Source organism: Falco punctatus, assembly GCF_963210335.1.
Source record: "Falco punctatus genome assembly, chromosome: 7".
In the NCBI taxonomy this organism is placed as follows: Eukaryota; Metazoa; Chordata; class Aves; order Falconiformes; family Falconidae; genus Falco; species Falco punctatus.
In genome coordinates, this window is record NC_137587.1 from 20,600,439 (window position 1) to 20,620,924 (window position 20,486).

Below are 20,486 nucleotides of genomic sequence, written 5' to 3' on the forward strand. Positions count from 1 at the left end.
TCCTGCCACTTTGTCAGATCTTACCTTAGCAGGTACAGGGTGTGTAGTAATTTTAAGCTTCATGTAACCTGCCACCTGTTTAGTTGTACTACATTATAGTAAGCTTACCTCAGGGAAGCAGAAATAACAGTCAAGAGAGGTTATTTAATTTTTCCTAGCCAGGATGCACTATTTGTACTTCACCTGAAGTCAGCAACAAGGCTGAGAATATTCTCAGTGATAGGCTTTTATACTTTCCACTGGGTCTTATCCCCATCATCAGCAAAATTTCTAAGCAAATCATCACGTACAAAATCTAGCTCTGGACTTTGCATCATTGCTTTTTCATCAAATGCTCTAGGGATTAAGTTTGAACCCGCCAAATCCCTCCCAGTCTGCAAATCATAAATTCATAACTGAAAAAAAAAAATCCTTGTTTCATGAGGAGAGGGGGCTTTGCCAGGCCATTTTGGCAATTGCAATAAGTGGGTTATGGTCAGTTTTCTAACACAGGCTTCTCATTAAAAAAAAAAGACAGGAAACTTTTTACATTCATGGATAAATGCCAAATCCTTCCTCTCTGTCTGAATGCACTGACACTCAGCTTTTGTTAGCATCCATTGCACAGAAATTACTGACCTTCAGTTTTGACCATATAGCTGCAAGAGGATTAGGCTAGTTCTCTTCTGGGGACAACTGTCTCATGTGTAGTGTTAAGATACCTCAAGGCCACATCCTCTTTAACAACCTCCTTCAGTCTCTGGAATTGTTAAGCTTTGTAGTCAAAGTCTGTCTTTTTATAGCGGTTCCCTGAGGTTGGCGGGTCACACAGCCTGGTTATACACACAAAGTTCTCATTCCAGTGAGTCCTTGTGCCCACCACTTCTGCACCCAGTCCAACTCCTCTGTAACCTTGCTTTATAGCTTACTATGATAATGTCTCTCCCCAGCATTTTGTAGCTGTTGTAAGAAATGAACATTTCTGTCTGTCTAGCCCAGCTTAGTGTTTTTTTCAGGACAGCTCTGAAGCCTTTTACTGTGTTATTCTGTTATTTTTTTCTGCTGATCTTAACATCATCTGATCTGTGTAAATGCTGAAAACTTGGTACATCATCAAACATCTGCTGTATTTTTGGAGAAACATCTCAAGTTTGGTGAAGCAATCCAAATCACCAGAAATTGTGATTCTCAATTTGCACAAAATGCGTGCTCTGTTTTTTAAGGGCTTCTGCCAGACCCTGCTGACACATGAAGCATAAGAAAATACTTGGCATCAGCCACTTCCCCAGAGATTTTTCCTCTTGTAGGTAGTGGAAAATGATCCCTCTGTACACATGTATTCAATTCTTTTAGGTCTATTCATAAGCAAAGGTTTCATCTCTTTTTTTAGAATACCCGTTCTGATGGTTCCTCTGTGCAGTTTATGGTAATGAATATATTCACCTCCTTTTTTAGCCTCTGCTACAGGGCACAGGGAACTATGCCAATGTTGTAGATTGTGGAGCAGCCCTCAAACTCTCTTTCAATGACTTGATCCCCCAGCTTTCCAAAGAGAAGGGCCTCTTGAGAAAGCTGAAGAATGGCTCCCACTTCTCTTAGATGATGATATTCGAGGCTATTGTTTACCTGTCTGGCTAAGCTTCTAACCCCCTTGCAGGAATAAACCCTGCTATTAGTTTCAGAGCATTAATACTAAACTATGAGTCCACAGTTTTACCTGTTTCCTCTGTGGTATGGCTGGTGCTGGCACTGCTGCTAGAAGCACAGAGGCTCCTGTGTCAGTGCCCACCTTCACGCCAGTAAACATCGTGTTTGCTTTATTGGGCACTTGTTCTTGAAAGCCTTTCACAGCTCAGGCACTTCCATCAGCCCACTGTGCCCCTCCACAGGGCTCAGTACGTCTGTCCTTCAGGGCATGCATCTCCTGTTGACACCTTCAAAAGGATCATAGAATGATAGAGTGGTTTGGGTTGGAAGGGGCCTTAAAGATCATCTAGTTCCAACCCCTCTGCCATGGGCAGGGACACCTTCCACTTGACTAGGTTGCTCAAAGTCCCATCCAACTTGGCCCTGAACACTTGCAGGGATGGGGCATCCACAACTTCTCTGGACAACCTGTTCCAGTGCCTCACCACCCTCACAGTGAAGAATTTCTTCCTAATTTCTAATCTAAATCTACCCTCTTTCATCTTAAAGCCATTCTCCCTTGTCCTATCACCACATGCCCTTTTGAAAAATCCCTCTCCAGCTTTCTTGTAGGCCCCCTTTAGTTACAGTAAGGCTGCTCTAAGGTCTCCCCGGAGCCTTCTCTTCCCCAGGCTGGACAACCCCAATTCTTTCAGCCCGTCTTCATAGGAGAGGTGCTTAAGACTTCTGACCATCTTTGTGGCCCTCCTCTGAACTTGCAGCAACAGGTTCACGTCCTTTTCATGTTGGGGGCAAGTGCACATTGCCAGGACATGTTGAGCTTCTTGTCTACCAACACTCCCAAGTCTTTCTCATCAGGGCTGCTCTCAGCCCATTCTTTGTCCAGCCTGTATTTGTGCTCGGGATTGCCCTGACCCACGTGTAGAACCTTGCACTTGGCCTTGTTGAACTTCATGAGGTTTGCACAGGCCCAACTGTCAAGCCTGTTGAGGTCCCTGTGGATGGCATCCCTTCCTTCCAGCATGTTGACTGCACCACACAGCAAATTTGCTGAAGGTGCACTCAATTCCACTGTCCATGTTACCAACAAAAATATTAAACAGTGCTGGTCCCACCCACTACTAACACCTGCGGAGTGCCACTCGTCACTGGCCTCCACTGGGACATTGAGCCACTGACCGCAATGATCTGTTTGAGTGCAACCATCCAGCCAATTTCTTATCCAGTGAGTTGTCCATTCATAAAATCCATGTCTCTCCAGTTTAGGGACAAGGGTGTTGTGTGGGACAATGTCAAATGCTTTTGCACAAGTCCAGGTAGATGACGTTGGTTGCTCTTCCCTTATCCACCAGTGCTGTAACCCCATTGTTGAAGGCCACCAGATTTGTCAGGCACGATTCACACTAGTGAAGCCATGGTGTCTGTCACCAATTGCCTCCTTATTTTCCATGTGCCTCAGCATAATTTCCAGGAGGATCTGCTCCATGTTCTTGCCAGGCACAGATGACAAGACCCTGCTTGTTTAGATACTCTATCCAACCATATGCCCAACACCCCCCATTACTGAGAGGGAGCTCAGGGTTTCATTGCACTGAACTATAGGGATAAGGGCCTGCTGTGAAGCTTGGATGCATGGTTCCTGTTCCTTTCCAGTTCAGGGGATGTTCAGGTCCTGGCCTACCTGCTATTACCTAGGAAGCTCAACAAAGCAGACTTACAAAGTAGGCCAAATGCGAACATTTAAAGCTCCATGGCCCCTTACTAATGGACTGTGCTGTTTCAAATCTCAATAGCTGCCATTTAACAGCCATGTCATTGTGGAGTATGGGCACACAACTGCTGTTAAAAAGAAAGAATGAGGAAAAATAATTAAAAAAAAGACAAAATGCAAGAGGCTTAGGAGGCCCCGGGTTTCCTTAATGGAATTAGTCCTTCCTTTATGTATTCCAGGGTTAGATGCTGTAAATGTGCTTCGCATAATCCCTCCCCTCACCAAAGCAGAAAGATCTGCTAGACACATGTTCGAACCGGAGCGGGGGAAGATATGACGTGACTCAAGCCTGGAAGGCTAAAAGGAGTAGATGGGGGAGAGCTCTGTAGCCCTTGATCTTTGTAAGATTTACTGCCTTTGCCTCTTGCAAAGATCTTTTTTTTTTTTTTCCTGGAAAATTGCTAGCTTCTAGCAATTTAAAAAAAAAAATTGGCTGGGGCAGTAAACAAGATCTTTGAAGGGGGAAGGAAGCCAAAAGAAAGTCAGGTCCATTAGTCACGCAGCTGCATTTCCTGTCACAAAGGACCCCAGTTGAGTAATCACTCAAAATATGCTTGTTATTTTTCCTATTTTATTTCAACTTTCAGCCTGCCAATATCTACTGTAAGAAAAAATTAAAACAAGAAGAAAAAAGTCTTTTAACCTCAGAGGGGAAAACAATGTAGAATCAGACATTGATTTACATTATTTTTCCTTTTCTTTAATTTTCATAGCCTAAAAACACTTTAGTCATATGAGAGGAATGCTGGTAGTGCAGAGTGGGTCTGAGACAGTCCCAATGTTTTCAGGGCATATAATTTCAGTAGGAGTGTGGGTGTCAAAGTTCCTAGGCAACACTTCCAGATGCTGCCCTTAATTCACTGTACAACCTTGATGGAGTCATTTATTAATTTATCTGTAATTTATTATGAAAAGTAAAGAATATAATAGCTTCTGCATAATTGTTTTGTTGGGCTTCATTAACAGTGCTTGTAAGTAATGTTGGGTCTTCTGATGAAAGCTTTGTAGAAGTATTTTTCAAAAGGAAAATACAGTCAAGACTGAAAAGAAATAAACTTGTAATTTAAAGCAGAACTTTCTTATGAATAGATTTTAAGAGAATTTATATTAAAAGAGATGAAAATAGGAGCAAGACTATGAAATAGAAAAATTTTGCTGACACTCTGTGTTGATACACTTGGAGGAAGAAAAATAGGGCAAACCTGTTACAGGGAACAACCACCTATTAATGCTGGAAAACACCATGTGACTGGTTGACTATACCACCTCCCTACTTCTAGATCTTGGGATTATACAATGCTGGCTCTGGCTGATCTGGTAACAACTTCAAAAAGAAGCTACAGATACATGACGAAAGTAAAGCTGAAAAACCTCTGCTCTTCCAGATTGCTATAAAAAACCCACCTCTTTTATCAACAAACACAACTCCAAAGTACAACCCCCCACCTTTACTTACTCAAAAGTAATGAGTATGGTGACCAGGCCACCTATAAAGAATGGCCATAAGCATGCTTCAGGGCACGTAACAGTTTGTAACTTACATTCCTGACTGGGGTACCTGATTATATGGCTATTTGAAAATTATTGCAAAGGCATTGCAAATCCCTGTTTGGATTGCTATCTAAGTAGAGAGTAGATGATTGTAGTTTATGCTGCATAATAACATGACTTCAAATATTGCACAAAAAATGAAGTTTACATTTGCATGTAAGTGACTGATAATGGCATATAATTCTCTATTTGCACACATTTGATACCACACGTGCAGTGTTTTCAAACCACAGCTTATGAGCAGATGTGATTTACACAGCAATGTAAATCACAGCTTCCTAAAGCTAAAGGGTGCAAACTCAAACAAATGCAATTTCTATCCCAATTTGGTTTAAGAGAGACTTTGAAAAGATATTTACAAAGCAATTCAGAGTGATTATTTACGCATATTTACACTGAGTCGAAAAGTTGTGAGTCATGACTCAAATATGAAAGATCTTTATAAATTATGTTAATCCTTTGTCTTTCCAAATGGCCAATGAGGCAAGCTGTGCTCCTCAACAGGCACACAAGTGTGCACTCCCTGGTTTGTGGTCAGAGCTAGCGCTAGGTCATAGGGGCTGTCTGCTGCTCTCACACCAGATGACTTTCACTGCTACATGTCCCAGTCTACTGGATCCCCACATCGTATAACATTCTATGCAGTAGTGATAGTTTTATGTCCCTAAAACTAGCTGTGCCACAATGTGGGTTTATAAAGGCCATTTCCAATGATTATTGATATCTAAACAGTTTTGAAATCATATACTGGTATGTATGTATGAACAGAAATGATTTGTTTACAAGAGCAACACAAACTTTGTGCTTTTCCTTTTATGAGTACCACAGTATGCGATAATATCTCCTAGACTAGTGTTGTAGGGATGTATTAGTATAAATCACACCGGTATCTAATACATCAGACTGTATAATAAATAATAACGACCTATAGAATTAAATATACCTGACCAGTATTTGGGTAGCACAGATGGAGTATGATGACTGGGCCACCTATAAAGAATGGCCATAAGAATGCTTGAGGACACATAACAGTTTGTAACTTAAATTCCTGACTGCATTTAGGTTAGCTGAATTAAGTTCCTATGATACAACTCAAAAATCTTACTCTTCAAACAAGAGTGGCTGGTAAGAACATTTTCATTGTAAGTTATACGTTGCCAGCGGATACATGGATGCAGGGCTGTTGTGCTAGGGAGGGTGTGGAGTTTGCAGCTGTGCTTTAGAGGGTCTGTACACCTTGCTGATCAGCGCTGGACGGACTCCCCGGGGTCGGTCTCAGAGTGGGTTCCACAATGTAGGACTGTGGAACTGGGCTATGTGTAGCAGGCATAACTTCATTTTCAAAGCAAAACTGACTATGAAAGCGTTAACCCAAATAATGGCAACACTTCAATAAAATTGGGGGAGGTGGAACTTAAGTCCCAAGTCTTAATAAAATGCAGGTGGTTTATTGTTAGGTTAAAAACTCCTCATCTTAAGACTCCAGCAGGCATTTAAAAACAAGGAAAAAATGTGCTATTGAATAAGAAACTTGGAAAGGCAGCAACAGGCTGTGACAGGCATTTACTGAGAATGCAGCATTCACTGGCTAAGGCCTACCTTAAAGTTTGTGGAGGGAAAACAAAACATAAATATTAGATGAACAACACCTTTCACAACATTGCATCTGACTTCTGAGGTATTACACCTGGGATTAACTTTTGACATTCTCCTTTCCACCATCATTACTTTGCTGTCTTACCAGATCCCTGCGGAGTATTTATACTCTCATTTTTCAACCTTTCTGTCTTCTTGTTTCCTAGTCTGTTTGGGGACTCAACAGGGTGACAGGCAGCATGAACACTGCAGTCGAGTGAACGGATGGCTCTCTACACTTGCAGCTGCTTTTTTGTCAGGGATGACTTTTTCAGGAGAAAAAAAAAAAACAACACCCTACTTTAGAACTAGCTAGTAAAAGGAAGTTGTAAAGAATTCACTAATCACTGTTCTCTCCTCTTTCACTTCCCTTCCTTATCCCAAGGAAATAGAAAATTTAGGGAAGCATTTTTCAGTAATTTGCACTTTTTAAGTCACAGAGTTAAGGGACTGCACTGAACTTTGAGCTTTAGCTTCAAGTTGCTTATATATTTGAAGAATAAAAGTAGTTATTTCTTGCTAAAGTGAAGTTGAACTTTACTACTGCTAAAGGGAAGAAGAACCAAAGAAGTCTAAGTGCACTTACGGTGGCCCAAGACCTAAGATTACTGCATCATCATCCCCATGGGCCTTAATTAGTGTTGCAGAGATGGGCTGGGTATTTTTCGTACCTGTATAGTGAAAATAGTTAACTAACTGCCATCCATAAAAACTCATCCCCGTGGGAGAAAGTTGGGCATCAATTTCCCTGGCCTTAGCCTTGGTGATATAAATCAGCTGTCACTGCTAGAGGAGAAGGACAGAAATAGTCCATGGAGTACCTGATAGGATGGGAAGCAAAAAAATAACTTGGGTTTTGATGCAAGAGATTCACAACTGCAATTTACTAGGAGACAGAGAAGCAACAGTGAACTGAAGATGGTCAATCTGCCAGTCATTTCATGTAGAAGACTGACAGATGAGGTACAACAGGCTGGAATATAGGCATCAGGCAGACATGGCAGAGATGAAGGAGGAGGATGAAATGTAGATCCAACCTCTTCTTCACACAGCTCTGAGAATAAACCTCTTGACTCCCAGCCATCATCAAAACCAGGTGTATTTTTAAGAAGCATCTTGTGAAGATGCAGTGGAAATGCAGATGGCAGATTAAGAGAGGGGCAAAGAGTAGAAATCTTCATTAAAAATATCTCAGAAATCCTTGTAGGAATATTTGTCTTGGCTTGAATATGCTCAGGATCAAGCCCTTGAGGAAAGAGGAAAAGTCTCTGTCAGCATTTGTTAGCTGCTCCCAATTTTAGATCTTCCCTGGCCGCCTTTCCTCCTTGCTTTGTAAGACTGCTTTTCATCCCACTCCTACTCTCCTTTGCAGCTGCCAGTTCCTGTTACTAGTGTCAGCAGTTCTCAATCTTCTCAGACAGCCCTGCTGTCATTTGTGCCTTTCTACGTGAGGGAAACAACCCATGCTTTCTGTTCCCTCTCACTGCGGCTCAAGTTCCAGCAAAGCTATGCCAGCCTCTGCTCAGCACAACCCCTGCCCAAATCTCACGTGTCAGACTGCAAAAACTGGCAATGCCTCTGGTCTCAGTGCAGGGAAATAGCCAAGGTCAAAGTTAGAAGCACAGTTTCTTTATTCTCTCATCAAACTGGCCTTTAATTTTTCTTTCCAGTCTTATTCTTATCTTTTCTGATGTATGTTATCACTGGGAGTCACTGAGAAGTAGTGGATGGACTTGCAGTAAAGTATGTACAGCCAGGCCAAAGTGTTTTCAAATTAGCTTGTGTCGACTTTGAAGTAATAATGATGTCAGTCATTGAAAAATTGAAAACAAGTACTTTATACTAGTACTAAGTATTAACACTAATCACTAGTGTTAGCCTCATGCCTATCCTTGCAGATACTGTTAACTCTTCCATATCATAGAAAAGAAAGATTCTTCCTCTAAACAAACTCACTACTTTCTGTGCTGTAGAATTGTCTTGTATTTGACTTAAAGAACTGACTGATAACCTTTGCATCCTGTTTCTTATTCCTCCGTCTTTGTATGATGAAAGTTCCCTTTGCACATTTCACTTCCCTTATGTATATTTGTTTTATATGTCTGAAATTAAAACAAAAATACTTTGCAGCTTTCTTTTATACATACAAAATGATGTAGTTAACTCCTCGTAAAAGAAGCAAAGATCCCCATTTAAAAGAGGAATAAATAGGTAACTCATTGTGGAGGGTGGCACCAAGACTGAGATTGTGCCAATGGCACAGAGAACACAAAATACTAATTTCAGAATACTGAAGAAGATCAAAACTTGTGCTTTTGTGCTGTTCTCCCTATAGCATCTTAGTGATTTTAAAAAATTATTAAAGACACTTTTAACCTTATTCTCCAATGTTTAAAGTGAAGAATGTCTACCCTAATTTATTTATTTTTCCTCATAGCCTAGCCTGAAAAGTTTCAGCAGGGTGCCTTTCACAGGTGATCTTTTTAAATGGGAGTGAAATACCCAAAGTGCTTACATGCAGAGCAGCAGGACCCAAAAGCCTTCATTTCACAACATGTTAGAAGTGGACTTACAGGGCAGTAGTGCAGATGCTTCCACCCAACCCAGGGCTCAGAAGAGATAGGTACAAGTGAGAGCAATGTTTGCTTTCCCTTTCCCTTGCATTACTGTGGGATACTTGCAAATATTTAATTAAAGCTATTGTATGCATGCTTAACTTGGAGATATCTGTGGTTCCTTGAAACCATTACACAGGAGCACCAAAGAAAATACAAGGGAGTCACTGAAGGAAAAATACAAATGAATTAGAAAAGCATAGCAACCAGAGAATACATTTCCCATAATACAACAGTCAAAGGTCATGAGATCACAGATGCTCAGTTGCTCATGCATATCTTCTATTCTCTCCACGTGCATGCTTGCTCCACAGAGGGCAAAGATTTAATGAGGATGGGGCTAGCTTTAGCAGTTCTCACCCTTCCTCACACCCTACATCTGAAAGAGCATTGAAAGCCTCTTTGAAGTTGGAATAGACACACATGGAGCTGTCCCAGTGCACACATACAATCTAGGGTTTTCTCAGCAGGTACAAAAATACAAGGTGACTGTTCTCTTCTGGCTGCCCTGGATGTGAACAAAGCTGTTAAGTCAAAGACTTATTGAATTTAGGGGTGGAAAGAAGGTTTTCCTTTGCATCTGTCTTTTCAACATGTAGTAGCAGCCCTTCTCAGTGTCTCACGGTTTCTATTAGTCAGTTCATTTTTCCTAGCTCCTTAAGAAGGAATCCTGTTCAGACAAAACAGTGCACTATTTACAGGAAGCTTGGCAGGGTCAAAAAGTGACTGTAAAACTGATCTCTTGTTAAAACACATATAGTATCTGCTCTGATGTAGATACTATTAGAACTCAGCAGTCTCTGATTTGCTATCAAGGCCTGTAAGGTGATTTCAGAGTCAGATTCATTAAACTTGGTGACATTGTAAGTGTTATCACTTGTCCTTAGCAGGGCTAACTTGGTTGCTCCAAGTCCCACTTAATCTATCCAGCTCAGTACCCGCAGCTCCTGACCTACTTAGTCACTTCCTGTCTTTGATTTTCGCCTTAAAGCCCCTTTTCTGTGTTGGCCTGTGACTGCATTTAATCTTAATCAAGCTTCCTTGGACTTCCATTAGTGTCAAGTACAACTCCTCTCACTGTAATACCCACCCTTCTGAGTGCAAGGAAACTGATTTACAGCTAACACTCTACCTCTTCTCTTACACTCAAAGTTCATCTTTGCTTTGTTTTTCTTCCTGTATGAGTCACTCCTTCCCCCTCTCTGAGACGCTGTGCTACAGTTTCTGTTCCCCTCGATCTGTCGGTGGCTGAGAAGCTGCCATGCATGCCTTTACTGCAGAGCAGAGATCTGGTACTACCATGTGCAGAATCGGAAAAAGCTGAACACAAAAGAAATTGAGTTGGCCACAGGCTGCTACAGAAAGTCAGCTCCTTTAATATGCTTTCATCTCTGACCAGAAATGATGACCTACTCTATTCCTTTATGTCTTTCTTAAGAGCTACTTATGCAAAACACAGTGGTTTAGCCTATGCCCCCCAAACCTGGCATCTTCCCTGCTACTTCAGGGCATTTGTTAACTATATGGATGCTGGAAGGTGGGTACCAGATTGAGGACTTTGCCAGTTCTCACTGGTTTGCTCATGCTACAGCAACATGCCTTTGAAATAAACTTCTTCAGTCAGTTTCCTTCCATGACCAGAATCCAGTTTAAAGATATTAATCCAGTTCTATGGTGACTTTTGCCTGCACAGGGGCAATCCTGAGCTGGTGAGGTCTGTTCTTTCTCAAGCTGCTTTCACCAGCACAGAGAAGTCCAGAGTTGTGGCCCTGTGCTCTTTGAATGTCAAATACAAAACATTTGATGGCAATGCCAGCTGCATCTAACATGTAGGAGAGATTTGTGCAGTCTCTCCTTACATGTATGCTCTCTCCTGGCCCTTTTTTCAATATACCCAGTTCTGCTTTTCCCTCTTCCTCCTCCTGTGCTCATCAGCACTCATACTCTTGTTTTTCGATGTTAACATATGGAGGTTATATGATCCATCACTGAATGCAGCCTTGTCCTCTTAGTAAGCAGAAAATACCATACGTTTTGGAAGGAGCAATTAGCTACAGGCCATTCTCATTAAGCCTCTCCTTCAACTTATCTCAGTTTAAATTGTATTTTTGAGCTGCAGTCGCTATGCAGCATTGTAAGTTGAAAACAACTACTTGAGTCCTTACCAGCTAGACTTTGAGTGCTCCTGATACTAGGCACGGAGGAGAGATAAGCAACGCATTGAAGTTGTAGTATGGCTGTAGCTGAGGGCAAGGAGTGAATGGAAACATACCCTCCCTCTGGCACTGCCTGGCTCGGGACGAGGGGAGAGGAATGAGCGGAGCAGCTTGGGTTCACACGCGCGGCAGGAGCCAGCGGCCTCGCAGCTGATGACAGATTAGACTCAGGGCCTGGTTAGTGGGAAGACTGTGATTAGACCTCAGCAGCATCTGTCTCTAGTACTAAAGGAATTACTGCTGCAGGCTGCGATTTTCTCAGCAAACTGTAATTATAGCAGAAACCTCATTCCTGCCGTTTTTCTCAACGACTTAAGAGCAAAAAAAATGTGGGTGAGGGTGCAGGGAAGCAGAAACTGTGAAAGGAGCGGGAAAGAAACACCTGTTTATTTTTGTCCAGGTCATTGCAATTACTTTCTCTCAGTTACTTAGATGCATATGAATCACAGACTGGTTTTTCCCAAAGGTCAGTGCCAAGGCTTAACTCCCTGAAACTGTCCTGCCATCCACCTGAAGTTGTTGGGATGCATCCTCTCTGTGCACTTAGGCCCCATGACATCTTAGATGAGTGTGGTGGCACTTGCAGAAAGTGCCACACCAACCTCTGCCCTGGCAGTGCCCCCTCCCTCCTCCCACGGGAGCAGTGGTGTGGGATGCCAGACTCTGATCACGACTGTTCTCAGGGTACCCCTGGGAAGGTGTGGCCTGGGCAGTGTGAGATACTGAGACCGGGCAGGGTGAGTTTGAACCTTACTCCCAAAGGCTAGGATTTAAGAGCTTGAACTTAAAAAGTGTGAGGTTGTATATAGTAATTGTGTTTTAAAAGATGTAGAAAAGGCAGCAGAAGTTTGAGCTCCCAATAACACCTGGGAACTTTTGCCAAAATAACAATGTCAAAAAAGAGAAAGATTTCTCTACCAGAAAAAACTTTGTGCAATTATAACTCCATAGAAGCCCATTTGCCATGAGTGTTTTATTTGCTCAGAATATAAGAAGAAACAGATTTTTTTTCAATTTAAATCTAGGAGATCAGGAGAAATATCCAAGAGTAGTCTGCCAGCATAGCTTTACCAACTAATACTTCAAACGTAGACAAGGTCAAAATTATTCAAACTAACCTATGTGCTCCTTTCTTAACCTTCCGCAGGGCTTTAATGTGACTGTTTAGTATACTTTGAAGGCAAGAGTGTCTTGTCTATGTTAAACAATTTTAGATCAACATTATACTCATCTAGAAGAAAACAGACTTGTTCCTTACCAACATGTCTGCCCTCCATCCCACAGCATGTCCGGCAGCACAGCCCGGGATGAGTGTGGCAGCAGGAACTTGACCCTTGGGGCTGAAGGCACCAGGAGGCGGTATGCTGGCAAGCAGATCCCCGTCTCCAGAGCCAAGTCTCTGCAGATACTGGTGGGAAAGACACACATCTGGAGTTGTCTGGAATTGGCACAAATTCCTGTGGACAAAGAGGAGAGAAAGGAAGGGTTAGAAGGAAAGTGGAAAGAACGCTTCTTACACATTTCGCTTTCTTTTCCATCTGCTTGTGTGATGTTGCTGTGAGCTATTAAACAGCTGCAGTGCTCTGCCCCAGAAGAGACAGTGTTTCAGTAGAGATGGAGAATGATTCCTACAGCTAAGTGCTTTGCTAAGCCCCTAGAATGAATGGGGCCATAGGAATAATGTTTCTGTGATTGACTGTTATGCTAAATACACTTGGGACCACAGCAGCTGGGGCAGTAGCCAGAGACACTGTTCTGGCTCCTGGGACCTGAAGCTCCTGGCAGGCAGTGGGTGCTGCTGGCTGCTTCTGATTCATCCTTTGTGCCATAGGTGAGTCCCTCTTGTCTTTTACCATCCAGGCAGAACCTCTCAACTTTCCTGTGATGATTCTGAAATTTAAGGAGGACAGATTACTCAAGCAAAAGGTGTTTGCAGGCTTCGAGACTCTGTAGCTTGGGGAGATAAGGGTAGTGAAGGAGGACCAGGAGAAGGAGGGGCGGGAGTATTGTGACTGCCAAGGACTGAGCAGAAGAGCATTTTTTTTGCATCCATTCAGAGCTCAGCTATTTCCTGCGTTGTTCCTGCAGTCAGCATGCTCCACCTGCTTTTACTTAACCATTTCCTGTTTACGGCTTCCAAAAACTTTCTGGTGAAATCGCTAATCTGCCACAAGATCACTCTTTACAGGCCCTTTTGGGCAGGCTTCACTCATTTTTTCTCTCTCTCCTCGGTACACAGACCTTTCAGACTGAGGAGCTGTGTGCAGTGTTGTATGTCTGCATGCATGTGTGTGTCCACGCAGTCAGGAGTTATGTCAGGAAAGTATGTGCTCGTTCAGTAGTTCTTTCTGTCTCCATATGCCCTTTTTTAAATTCTCCTAGTGCTTGCTGCTTTTTGCAAACTTGAGCAAAGGAACAGGTAGTAGCACCGAAGGCAGGTTCCCCTTTCTGTAGAGAGTTCCAGATATTTAAGGGAAAGACTTTTCCCATTACTTTCAAGCATATGAGAGCTGTCCTACAAATGAGTGGTCTGTTCCCTGGATAGTTTGCCCAAGCTTCAGTTTATTTTCTAGCTTCAAAAACAGCAAGGCAATTTATTCTACTCTGCTGTTCAGTTTCTCAGATGTGGAAGGCAAGGTGTGAGGAGCAGGAAGGATCAACCAAAGAAAAATAAATCTCTTTCTTACAGTGTAGATGGCTCCCACGAGTCCCCATCTCACATTTAGTAACACATCTTGTAGAAATCAGTGGAAAAGCATGCATGCTTCAAGTCTAGTCTCCTTAGCCATACTGTAGATAACACTGCAGCCACCACTAAAATCAGATCTATTTGTCACTGCTTCTGCTGTTTGTTTACTTTTTATAGTTGTCTTCTGGAGCAGTGAAAATAGATTCTTCAATTTCCTCTGTGATTCTCATGCTCTTGCACAGTGCTGCAATGTTTGGGTTGTGGTGAGCACTGCAGGGGAATGTTCCCTTCTTAAAATAAATCATGGAAACATTTCTGTTGGAATCAAGGCTTGTAGAAGTTTGTTGGTTTTTTTAATAAGAATGTCGGGCCAACTTTGACCTGACACCATATCCCTTTAAAGAGAACAAGCATGTTATGCAAGTCAGTGTCTATGTACTGACATTTATATATATATGTGCATATGTGTGTGTGTGTGTGTGTGTGTATGCACACACGCCAGTACATGTGCCAGTTATACTGGTATAACTGAGCACTGAAATCGTCCTCTAAGAATGCTGGACAGGTTGGCCCTGTCTCTGTCGGGCAGATCTGCAAATTCCTTAACTAGCCCTGTTGCAAGTCAGCATAAATGAGGATGCTTAGGCTGCTGACTTAAGCATAGAAGGCATAGGTCTACAATGTACGGGCACTGTACATTCAGACTTGTGTAATTATGTTGATACGCTTACACTCACACACATTTCTGAGTATTTTAAGAAGAATGCTAGACCCCCGCTGTTTTAACTGTAACATAAATACGCACAGGTAGCACTTCTGTATAGGCCAGGAGGTGTGGTCTGGGCATCACTGATGTCCAGGCAGCTGTCTGCTGTAGGCATAGCACACCCCTACTTAGATCAGAGTTTGCTGAAGTATCCTTCAAGCTGTCTGTGAGCAGCTTTTGAAATTTCTTTTTGATCAGGAAAAGGAAGCAGTTGTTTTCTGCACAGAAGTGTCTTTCACAGTATGTAAAATGGTTACTTTGGTTCCCATCCAGCCCAATTAATTCAGTAGTTTGTGTCAGGGTCCTTGCCATCAGTGGCATTTGCCCAGGGTGAGTCACACCGGCCTTCAAGTGCTTTTCATCTGCATTTTACAGCATACAGCCCTGATAAATTCATGACCATACCATACCACACAGCTCTTCCTACAGCAGCTCCTTCTAAACCAGCTTTCAGCCCAAGAGGCAGCTACTTCCAAAAGAAACCCTCTAGTTCAGTGCCCATCTTTGTTTTCGAGATGTTTCTTTCACCACTCCACTTTCCTGTTACACTGCAAATTTGGGCGCACTCAAGGTATTTTTGGCTCCCTCCTCCACCCCAAAAATGGAGGAAAGCTGAACTACATTAAAAAATAGCAAGAATAAGACCCTTGAGGAAAATGGCAGGGAGATGTAGAGGACAGCACAGGACTCTTTCCAGGAAATGGATAGAAGGTTCATCACATGAGTCACTGAAACCGTAGATGACTAAATTCTTGAAGAATAAACTGTTAGGAATATGATACTGGGCAGGACAGTTGCAGGGGGAGAAGAAAACTTCATAAATAGCTCCTGCTTGGGTTTTTGTTCGTGATTCATTCCTGAGGAAATTGCTGCGTCTCTGGCCAGGGACTGGGGCAGCATGCGGGCAGTGCCAGCCCTCCCACGCAGGGGCAGCAGGCGAGGCGTGCCGGGGTGCACAGTCACTCCAGGCTGCAGCGCTCCTGCCAGAGGGGCTGAGAGGGGATCGGGAGCACTCCATGGCTGTCCTGCCCAAGTGAGTACAGTAAGACAGGGTCACTAGTGCACATATGCCATCTGAATCAACTCACCTCTTTTTTTGTATACCAGCAGGTATGAGACCAAGAGGAAATGAAGGTATTAAAACTCTAATTCTAAGCTCCTTTTAAAAATTTTCTTCCTCTACCTGATCCAACCAGTAAACCAAGTTGTATCAATAAAATTGGCCCAAAGCTTTGAATTTGGATTTCAGAGAAGGTCTTAAGATTTTAAGTGCCAGTAACAACAGAAGCAGTCAGACTCCCTCCACAGCTACCTCCAGAGGAGCTGAACCAGCATTAGCAGCAGCGGGAAATGTTTGCAGTAGTATCTGAGTGTGGAGAAACCCCAATGTTCCAGCACGGGCGCTGCCAGTTCCCATTTTAGTGAGTTTGACCCAGAGCGTTTAACATTTCAACATTAGCTCTGTGTCTCATAATGCCATTTACGTAATGATTGCTCATTTGGTTCCCATTAAAAGCATGGTATTTCTTCTACAAACCACTGCTTGTAAAAAACAAGCCACCCAGTTTTTCATTAGATTGTAATACAGGAAATAAATAGTCTGTCTGTAGGATGCACACTGTAATTCTTAAACAGAGAATAGGGGTGGGTTCCCCCTCTTAGATATACAAATTTCAGATCTCCAAAGTAGGAATGTGAAAGATCTGTTATGGGCTACTGAATCGATCCCCTGCAAAAACACAATGTAGTTACTCCCCAGAAGATGTTCCTCAGGTACTATACTGATAAACAGAGTGTCTGCAACTCTTCATAGTGACAGTGGCAAGAATCTTTTTAAAATTGTAGAAATGGTAGGTGTAGCTCTCACAGGTCGTCCCAGTGCCGCTAACCTTCCAAGGCAATGCATAACGGTTCCTTGTATTATATATACCAGCACTTTGAAGAATTCAGTTTCAAATGTCTCAAACAATGGGGGTTTCACCTCTTCCTGTGGGAGCCTGCTCTGCAGCCTAACTCGTTTCACCATCTGGAACGTTTTCCTGAGTGTCTGCCCGCTTTTAACTTTCTTTTAATTGTGCACCCACTATTTCTTCTTAAAGGTGGCTTGCCAAAAGTTTTGTGTTGTGTGAAATTCACATTACGTGGTGCTTTTTTATTTTTTATGAGGACCAAGAAAACCCTGAAAGATGGATGGCTTCTTCTTTTTGCATTTTCTTCCTCAGAAATAATAATAAGTAATTAATAATGTATTACTGCTTTTCTAGCCATTCATCTCAGCAATTTACCAGGAAGGTCAACATCGTTGTACTGTTTTTACAGATGGGAAAAACTGAAGCACAGGGCAGGAAACAACTTGCCCGGGATCATTCAATGAGCCTGTGGCAAGACTGGGATTTTTAACCAGGTCTCCACAATAGTGCCCTGCTATTATTTTTTTTTTACTCTTTTTTTGTATGTGTGTCTGCCTGTCTGTCCCCACTCCAGTTCCCTTTGCCTTTGTTGGAGTACCTAGGAAGGACAAGCTTTCCATGAACTTTATTCAGACTTGTCATATTGTAACTGAAAGGTCAGCTTGTTGAATATTTAACAGTTACTATCTTTCCAATGTGTTGGTTGAGCATCCTAATTAAGTAGTGATAAATAAAACCAACAAAACATTTTAACAGACTGGTTCAGTCCCTAGGGCCTCCAAGCTGAATTTCCTTCAGCTAGCCTGTGTTTTCCCTGTTGTGGATTGTCCACATTGAGCACAGCATATATCAAGCACACTCTTATCAGTGCACTGCAGGGAGATTTCCTTCCTCCTCACTGCCACCAAGCTTGCTTCACCTGTCGTATTTCCCTTAGCTGTGGGTTTTGGTAAGTGTATTTCTCAGAATCTGGATAGCTGCTGAATTATAAATCTTCCCGTTTTGAACAATAGCACCGCAATCTGTACAGCACAATGCACTGGGTAGAGCGCGATACCCAGCACTGAACAGGCTCACCTGGGTATCAGCAGCAGTCTGGCCTTAGCGGCACAGAGCTTTCCACGGGCTGCTAGCAGGCAGGCTGTTTCTCATACCTGCCTTAAACCTTCTGCTTGTCCAGGCTGTCATTTCAGTGAATAGCTTTCCTGGGACTAGATCAGCCTGAGCACATGGTACGACAAGTTTTGTTCCTTACCTCCCCATGGGAATGGTCGGGAAAGGCAGCCAAAGCTGTGTGCTCACGGTCTGATCTGCAGTGGTCTTGAAACTGCCCCACACTGACTGGACACTGAACTGACAGCACCCATCAGGTGCAAGGTGCAGCACTCTGTATGCGTTGACATATGTAAAATTAGAGATACGGGCAGGCCAGAGCTGTATATGAGGGGCAGCGCTTTACTTAGATCTGCCTGGCTGCCGACCACTTTCAAAGTATGCCAGTAAGTGAAGCTCTTACCATGCGAGTTATTCCCCCCACTGCTCCTTCAGGCCTCCTTATTCCGGATATCATTGAGCCAGCATCTGAGGACACTGCTGTAGGTCACTGAACACATTGTCTTTGCTTTCAGATTGAGCTTGAGAAATTACCAGCAGTGTCATGCTTATGCCTCCTGGCCATGTGAATAGAGGAAGCTAAGAAGCAACAATAGATTACATAAAGCAGGGAAATTCCCCTCAAACTTCTCCCAGACTACCTCAAACTGAAGTTGATTTGCATACATACACTACAAATAACTTTGCAATGGCTCCTCGCCCCATTAAAGGGTTCCATGTGCTTGCCTATAATCATTTAGGCCAGTTCCACCAGTTGAATCACTCAGAGAAAATAAAAAAGACTGAATCAGAGTCTGTATAAAAAATTAAGCAGTTTTATGTAGCATCACCCTACTTCAGTAAGGGTACAACTGGGTAATGATATTCCACACAAAATCAATGGAAATAGTCAATATCTATTAATAACTAACAGTTATTCTAGAAAAACAGTGCTAAAAAACTATGTTAAGCTTCATAATTTGTAATTGTGGATGAGTAGTATCATTCTTCAGCTAAACTTGGAACTAAGCTTCCTACACAAACCTTGTTTGGTGGAAAATGGGCTTTACTGAAAACCAGAAAAAAGCAGTATAGTATCCTGTAGCTGAAACCTATGGCCAACTGCTTTACAAAATCTGAGACTCATTAGGCCTGGAATTCCTGAGTGACGCTGTTCAAAAAGTAGTGGTGTTAAACAAACTTCCAAAATTCCTTTGATTTTTTTAAATATGGTTTAACAGAAACAAACAAGTGAGCAAAAATGAGATAGAATATTGAAAATGCATATTTACTGGGTTATCTCAGGCTCAAAAAATGTAGTTGGCTAATACAACAGTACAAAAATTCTCTATATTGACTTTGATGCACTAAGAATGACAGTGTTTATATGTCTAGCATATTATGACTACAGAATGCCTAAATCCTTGTTGAAGACAGGCAGTATTTTCTCTTCCCTTGCAGAGAGAGTGGACTTTTGGGGTCTGAGGGGTTGGTTGGTTGGTTTTTTTGTTTTAATAGTGTAAGAATATGAAGTTCCTGAAGGCTTGCTTAGAGATGTTTCCTTGGAAAGAATTTGCTCACATAGTCCCTTTCCTAGCTTTCTCTTGAAACAAGTTTTCAGATAAATTTCTTGCCAGCCCTTTCTCAAAGCCAGAGTATAAACAATTGCACTGATTCTCTAGGCTCTCCCAGGAAATTCACAGAAGGATTTTCTGTACGTTTCTGGGTTGTCAGGCTAGCTCTACATTAAAATTAAGTATAGTCGGGTAGGGATATAATTTTAAACAAAGTTGTAGTTGCCTTGCAGTAAATACCGAAGCTGTTTTAAATAGTATTAGAGGAGCTTTTGTTGATATAGCGTATTTCCCTCGAGGAATCCATCAGCGGTGTGTCGGCGAAAGGGGGGTTTCCTCTACCGGCATTAGGCTTACCATCACTGTCAGTATAGTTGTATCAGGACAGCTATATAAGCAACTTTTCTAGTGTAGTTGCTTTTCATATAGTTAACAAACAAGGCTAGAGAGGAAGAGGAAAACTGAGACAGCTTCCCTTGACAACCTGTGTGAGCCTTGTTTCTTCCACAATATTACCTTTGTTAATGTGAATAATGTCATGGCCAGTTGCAGTGAAATACCTTGCCTTTCACCATCCTCCTTTCAGTCTTACTGACTTTCTTCAAAGCTTTGATACAGAACAACAGGAATGGGCCCAGAACTGGCTGTTCTGCAGAGTCCTTCAGGCAGCTGAGGTCTCCCTGTGCTACGATGGAGCTTGTCTCAACGGGTCAGCTGTAGCGATCAGAAAAGGAGACATACATATTTGAATAGGCCTGGGACACCTTGCAACACAGTTAACAGCAGCAGACATGAGGATGTTACATGATCTGACCGATTATTCATTAGTTTGTTGGATATTTTGGTCCTGATAACAGCGTATATTTCTTCAGCTTGTGTTCTTTGCATCAGCTTGCAGGGTTGGTCAGGAAGGCTTTAATTTTGTTTTTTAATATCTCCTCTCACAAACAACAGTCCATTTTCTACATGAAGTGTCTAATCACAGTAATATAATATCCTGTATTTACGTAGAAAACTTCATCCCAAAGTGCTTTACAGGCT

The 20,486-nt window shown here is 42.4% G+C and overlaps 1 protein-coding gene and 1 long non-coding RNA gene across 10 annotated transcripts in view; one reads left to right on the forward strand and one right to left on the reverse strand.

Moving 5' to 3' along the window:
* The window catches only part of RAD51B (RAD51 paralog B), a 431,140-nt gene that overhangs the window by 380,081 nt on the left and 30,573 nt on the right, over window positions 1-20,486 (forward strand). The gene's annotated exons all lie outside the window — the stretch shown is intronic.
* Window positions 1-20,486, reverse strand: part of LOC308067544 — a 166,607-nt gene that overhangs the window by 144,540 nt on the left and 1,581 nt on the right. Inside the window, exons 2-3 of one of the 3 annotated variants that reach the window (XR_013929645.1) lie at window positions 18,296-20,159; window positions 12,673-12,871 (exon numbers count right to left, since the gene is read on the reverse strand). This is a non-coding gene — a long non-coding RNA (uncharacterized lncRNA). The remainder of the gene's footprint in view (window positions 1-12,672; window positions 12,872-18,295; window positions 20,160-20,486) is intronic. The other 2 variants (XR_013929647.1, XR_013929646.1) reach the window with 2 other exon arrangements.